The sequence below is a fragment of the Erythranthe guttata genome, chromosome 12, assembly GCF_056151865.1.
Source record: "Erythranthe guttata isolate IM_541 chromosome 12, IM_541, whole genome shotgun sequence".
NCBI lineage: Eukaryota > Viridiplantae > Streptophyta > Magnoliopsida > Lamiales > Phrymaceae > Erythranthe > Erythranthe guttata.
Genome location: NC_142544.1, coordinates 10282567 through 10289078, shown reverse-complemented (window position 1 = coordinate 10289078; position 6512 = coordinate 10282567). Strand labels below are relative to the sequence as shown.

Below are 6512 nucleotides of genomic sequence, written 5' to 3'. Positions count from 1 at the left end.
CATATCCTAATATGTTTGTAGTTGGGTTTCCGGGAATGCCAAAGTTCTTTTTCATTAATATCTCACTACGTTTTGCTGAATTTGGCCTTAGGGGCCCCCACTACCTTCACCCACTTCGAACTTGCTGTTTGGAAAGGGAACTCTTTCCTTTCTCTTCTTTTGGGGAGAACTATTCTTTCTAGAAGTAACAGCAATGAGAACAGACTTCTCTTTCTTAATGGTGGACTCGAAACTGACCAACATGTTCATTAACTAATCTAAGGGAGGATCTAGTTTGTTCATGTTGAAGTTCACTATGAACAATTCATAGGAACTAGGAAGAGACAACATGATCAAATCCAACGAGAGCTCGGCCAGGAGGGTGACATCGAGATGCACTAGCTTTTCAAGGAGAGTGATCATTTTGAGACAGTGCTCGTGGACCGAAGTCCCTTCGCGCAGTCTTGCTGTGATCAACTCCTTTGTAGCAGCGTACCTCGATGCCCTAATATTCTCACTATGCATGCTATCGAGATGAGCCTTTATATCGAAAGCATGCATGTGAGACTCATATTTCCTCGCAAGCGCGGGCTCCATGGCGGCTATCATATAGCACCTAGCATGTGTGTCATCTTTCTTCCATGGTTCATAAGTTTCCTTTTCAGCATCAGTCGATGTGGCAGGTATAGTGTCATCTTTCTTCCATCGTCCGATTCCAAAATCGCATTTATGTCCCCGACGACTCAAGCGTTCGCCGACTCATCTTAACCGAAGCTCACCAAACCACGTACACTTGCCATCCTGGAGAAACCAAGATGTACCAAGACCTCAAAAAGCTCTACTGGTGGCCTGGAATGAAGAAAGACGTGGCACGATTCGTGGCCAAATGCTTAGTGTGCCAACAAGTCAAAGCGGAACATCAAAGGCCCGGAGGTCTACTTCAATCGAACCTAATTCCAGAATGGAAATGGGAAGCTATCACAATGGACTTCGTGCAAGGATTTCCGAAGACCCAAAGGGGATCCGACGCCATTTGGGTGATCGTTGACCGACTGACCAAAACGGCTCACTTTCTTCCGATCCGAACGACGTTTAGTTTAGAAAAGCTGACCGAACTATATGTTCGTGAGATAGTCCGACTCCACGGTGTTCCCGTCTCCATTATCTCTGACCGAGACCCTCGATTTACGTCAAAATTCTGGAAAAGCTTACACGAAACCCTTGGAACGCGTTTAAGATTCAGCACCGCCTATCACCCCCAAACCAACGGTCAATCCGAACGAACTATCAAAACCCTAGAAGATCTTCTCCGCGCTTGTATTCTCGATTTTGGAGGAAATTGGGAATCCCGCCTTCCACTAATCGAATTCGCGTACAACAATAGCTTTCACTCGTCAATTGGAATGGCACCTTACGAAGCTCTTTACGGCCGCAAGTGTAGATCCCCGCTCCATTGGGACGAAATAGGCGAAAGAAAATTCCTTGGTCCCGACCTAGTCCAGCAAACCGTCGATATCATCAAAAATATTCGAGAGAAAATGCGAATTGCCCAAGATCGGCAACAAAGCTATGCCAACACTCGAAGGAGAGATCTCGAATTCGAAGTCGGAAACTCCGTATTCTTAAAAGTGGCGCCTTTCAAAGGGATTATGCGATTTGGGAAAAAGGGAAAATTAGCACCTCGATTTATTGGCCCATTCGAGATTCTCGACAAAGTTGGTACTCGCGCCTACCGACTCGCCTTACCGCCCAACTTATCCAATTTTCACAATGTCTTTCACGTTTCGATGCTTCGAAAATACATTCGCAGCCCCGACCACATATTGAAAACCGAACCGGTCGAACTAAACCCCAACCTCTCCTACGAAGAGAAACCTTCTCAAATACTTGATTTCAAAACCAAAACCCTTCGAAACCGAGACCATAAATTCGTTAAGATCCTTTGGCAAAACCATACACCCGAAGAAGCCTCGTGGGAACGAGAAGAAGAAATGCGCGAGCGATACCCCGAGTTGTTCAGGTAACAATTTTGGGGACAAAATTTCTTTAAGGGGGGGAGACTGTAACACCCCACCTTTCCAAAACCCGAAAACCTTAAAACCCGAGATTAATATTCCTAACTCGAAAACCCTTAGGAAATATTATTACGTGATTATATGCATTACGTGAATTTAATTATGTTTCTTACGTGAACAATTACGTGCACTATTATATATGTGACTTATATGATTTAAATTTCCGTAAATTAAAATATTATGAAATTTCATGAATTACGTGATTTATGTGAATAATTGCGTGTTCTTATTTATTTGATAAATTATTTGAAATTTGGTGAATTATGTGAATTGTATACATACTTATACACGTACATACATGCATGCATACGTATACATACATATATACTTGCATTATACATTTGAGTATATAAATATATATATATATATATATATATATATATATATATAGGTATATACATATATGTCCGAAATTGTGTGTGTGTGTGTTCGGATGTGTGTGTGTGTATTAAGATGCAAGTTGTGATTTAAAATAAATAAATAAAATATGGGTAATTAGGCATGCACTTACACTTGGCAAATGCTAATCATTTTAGCTAAGCCTACACTCTACCTTCATTAGTAAGATGAAGAGACACCTTCATCTCTTTTCCTTCCAACACCTCCATACTTACTTGTCTTCCTCTCCTCCTTCCACCGAAACCATCACCACCATCATCGGCCCTCCTCTCTCCACCTCATTTCTCATTTTCAAAGAAAACCCCAAAATAAAAATGAAGGTTCCTTATTTAACTCTTGCTATAGACTATTCCAAAAACACCATCAAAACCACTTGCCTCCTTACGGGAGATCACAACTCCTCTCTCCTTGAAGCTCACACCATCTCCTTCACAATCAAGGTGGCTTGGTTGGACTTCGGTGCTTGAAAGCCCCCTCCCTTTCGGCTATTTTCTTTCTTCGATTTTAAGGTAAGAAATTCGATTTCTTGCTGCAATTAAGGGACATCAATAGTATTAAAAAGATTTTCATGAAATTTTAAAAGATTGGGGAAGATTTCGAAAATTTAGGGCTTTTTGAAGAAAAATGGAAAAATGAGTGTTCTTGGTAAATTCTTGTTCTTGCATGCATCATCTATGTTGATAGTGGTTCGATACAACTTTTATTGGCCAAAAGCCTTTAAAATTTCAGATTTCAAAAAGGGTTTTTTCAAGAAAACGAAATTTTGAACTTTTTGTGGTTGCATGTGTAGATCTTTGAAAGTTTGGGCCAAATCTGTAATTTTTGTAAGGTCTGTCCGAAAAATGTTTTCAGAACTGATTTCTAGCATTTATTGAACAAAAATTTCGGATTTAAAGAATTTTTGTAAGAAAAAGTTGATTTGGATATTCTATTAGGCTTGCATGTGTAGATCTAGAAATTTTGGGGCAAATTATGTAATTTCCGAAATTGCTGCATAAAGTGACTTTTCAACTTCATTTTCTGCATCTAGTAAAGTGGAATTTCAGATTTGTTAGGGGTTTTCATGAAAAAAGTTGATTTTGAACTTCTAGTGTGGTTGCATGTGTAAATTTCAAAACTTTTAGGTCAAAACTGCAATTTCTGAAAAATCTCTCATTTTTAAAGTTTGGATCAGTTTTACAGCAAGTATTAATTAGGAAAAAGTTTTATTTAACAAGTTTTTTAAATTAATTAGAGTTATATTAGAGTTTTGGATTTTTAAATTGGAAAAAAGGATTTTCCTAGTTTTATTTCAAGAAAATTCGAAACTTTGTAAAACTTTAAAATAACTTCAGAATTTTGGAATTTGAGTCAGTAGGAGTTCTAGGATTTAATTTGAGAATTTTTGGAATTAGTTTGCTAATATTTCGAAATTAGGACAATTTGCATATCATTTAACATGTTTTATGCTTTAATGTTTATGTTCTTGATTTAATGGTAATGAGTGATGAATTTTAGTATTTTGGTACTTTAATTACTGTTGGATGTGTTTAATGGTTGTGAGAAATTGATTGGAATGGATTATTACCTAGATGTGGTAATAAGTCCATTAAATGAAAGGTAAAAAGGGGTATTTGTTCTTAAGCTTGCTTTGATGAATAATTAGTAATGTTTAATGTGTTGATTGTGCATGTGTGTGTGCTGAAATTGTGTGAATGTGTGGGTGCTGATTGTGCATGGTGTGTGTGCCGTGTGTGGTTGTGTGTTTATGTGTATGAAATTGGGATTTTGCTCAAATCATAAATATGTGGTAAATTGTGGTATTTGTGTGATTCGTGACACTTGATTGACATTCGTGATGTTATGTGTGGGTCATAAGCATAATTTCGAAAAGTTGCACAAAAATGATTTTATTAGAAAGGTTAATGGAATATCGGGTAATAAACAACTCGGATATAGTGGGCCGGTATCCAACTAGGATGATGTGGTAGTGGTTTGATTCCACTTAGTGAAAACGGGCTCGTAACAGGTTTATTATTCGGTACAGAAATTAATCTTTCACGGATCCGATAAACCGAAAAATGTGTTTTTCATGATTTTCACAAAAAGGGCATTTTAGTCATTTTGCATAATTACGTGATTTTGTGAAATGATGTGTTTTCGTGAGATATGTGATTTGACCGATTGCCTTGTGTTGTTGTATGAAACGTGGGTAAGAACGGGTATACGATATTATATATTATATATAACGTATTTCCAAAGTTTGATAATACTCGGATTTCTTACTGAGCTTTATAGCTCATATAGATGTCTTTTAATTGCAGGTAGTAGTAATCCTCAACCGGGATGGGTCGAGTAGTGGATCGAGGTCTTGCCCGGGGTTTTGGAAGACGTACGAGGACCTATGAACGATGCTAGACTTTTGGTTATTTTCTTTTGGTGGTGTAACCCTAAAAACGTAATATTTCCCTTTCGCACTTTTGAACTCGTCTTTTTATTATGAATCGTACTTATTTCCTACTTTAATATGTTAAGTTCCGTAGATTGCTATTTTCATGCCTTCGTTAGAGTACTTCGAATTATCCACCAAAATAACCGTTTCGAACTCTGATTTATTCTCGAACCGAAAAGAATATTTAGTGAGGATGTAGCACTCGAATAAGAAACCTCCTTTCAAAACTTATTTTCAAACCAAGACGTATATTCGGCTAAATCAATTCAATGAAATTTTCGAAAATGCAAAGCCTCCAATACCCAAAAGAACAAAGTTTTGATAATTGCATTTTCACCCCATTCCAACGTTTCAAAAATTACAAAGAGATCCTTTGCTTCCGCTAGTTTAATGAATATTCCGATAAACCGGTTCGATTTATCGCCCGTCTTTAAGGGGGGTGCTACAACTTTTGCGCGCATGCTTTTGTACTTTTACTTATGTGTGTATCTTTTCTAACGAGTGTTTTTGTGCATGTTTCTTGATGCGCATTCATGTCCTCGAACTGTAGTACGTATTTTCGTCATCGCTTTAAGAATCCAATTTTGACCATGTTCGAGTCCGAATATGGAATTTTGACATTAGACAAGAATTGTAGCCAGCTCAAATAGCTTTCTAATGCTGCCGGAACCATTTGATTTGGAGTCCGGCTGAGAAAGTTATGCTCGACTTCGTGGACACTACCAAAGATGTTGAGGGATCCACTCTTCTAATTTGATTTTGTTTTCCTCATTGCAACTCTTTCGTTACTCTTTGATCATTTTTCCTTGATGAACACCTAATTTTCGATTTGTACCTAAAAGATACTTAATCCACCAATTAAAACAGAAATAAAAATTAATCCAAAAAAAATCCACGTAAACGTAAACGTAGAGTGTTATTTCTACACTCCACAGTATCTTTTGTATCTAGTAATTTTTGTGTTGTTTGGTTATGCGTATTAAAGTCCTAGTGTTGTAGTTCGTGTTTTAAAAAACGTTTTTGCGAATGCAGTTATGCGCATGTTTTTTTACACGTACGTTTGTGCATGTCCATTTGAGCGAGTGTGTGTATGCATGTTTGTTGATTTGTATTAATGTCCTAGGATTGTAGTTTGTGTTTTCATGATCCTTTTTGCGAATACACTTTTGCGTGCATGCTTTTGTAGTTTTCTTATGTGCGTATCTTTTCTAGCGAGTGTTTTTGTGCATGTTTCTTGATGCGCATTCATGTCCTCGAAATGTAGTACGTATTTTCGTCATCGCTTTTGGAATCCAATTTTGACCATGTTCGAGTCTGAATTTGGAATTTTGACGTTAGACATGAATTGTAGCCAGCTCAAATAGTTTTCTTATGCTGCGGGAACCAGTTGATTTGGAGTCCGGATGAGAAAGTTATGCTCGACTTCGTGGACACTACCAAAGATGTTGAGGGATCCACTCTTCTAATTTGATTTTATTTTCCTAATTGCAACTCTTTCGTTACTCTTAGATCATTTTAGCTTCATCGACTCTTAATTTTCGATTTGTACCTATAAGATACTAAATCCACCAATTAAAACAGAAATATAAATTAATCCAAAAAAAAATCCACGTAAACGTATATGTAGA

General features: G+C 37.4%; 1 long non-coding RNA gene across 1 annotated transcript; it reads left to right on the top strand.

The window, feature by feature from the left end:
- The first annotated feature begins 2491 nt into the window (after positions 1 to 2491).
- Positions 2492 to 4913, top strand: LOC148766430 (uncharacterized). The gene is made up of 2 exons (XR_016035104.1): positions 2492 to 2962; positions 4757 to 4913. It is a non-coding gene; the product is annotated as an uncharacterized LOC148766430 (long non-coding RNA).
- The last annotated feature ends 1599 nt before the right edge of the window (positions 4914 to 6512 follow it).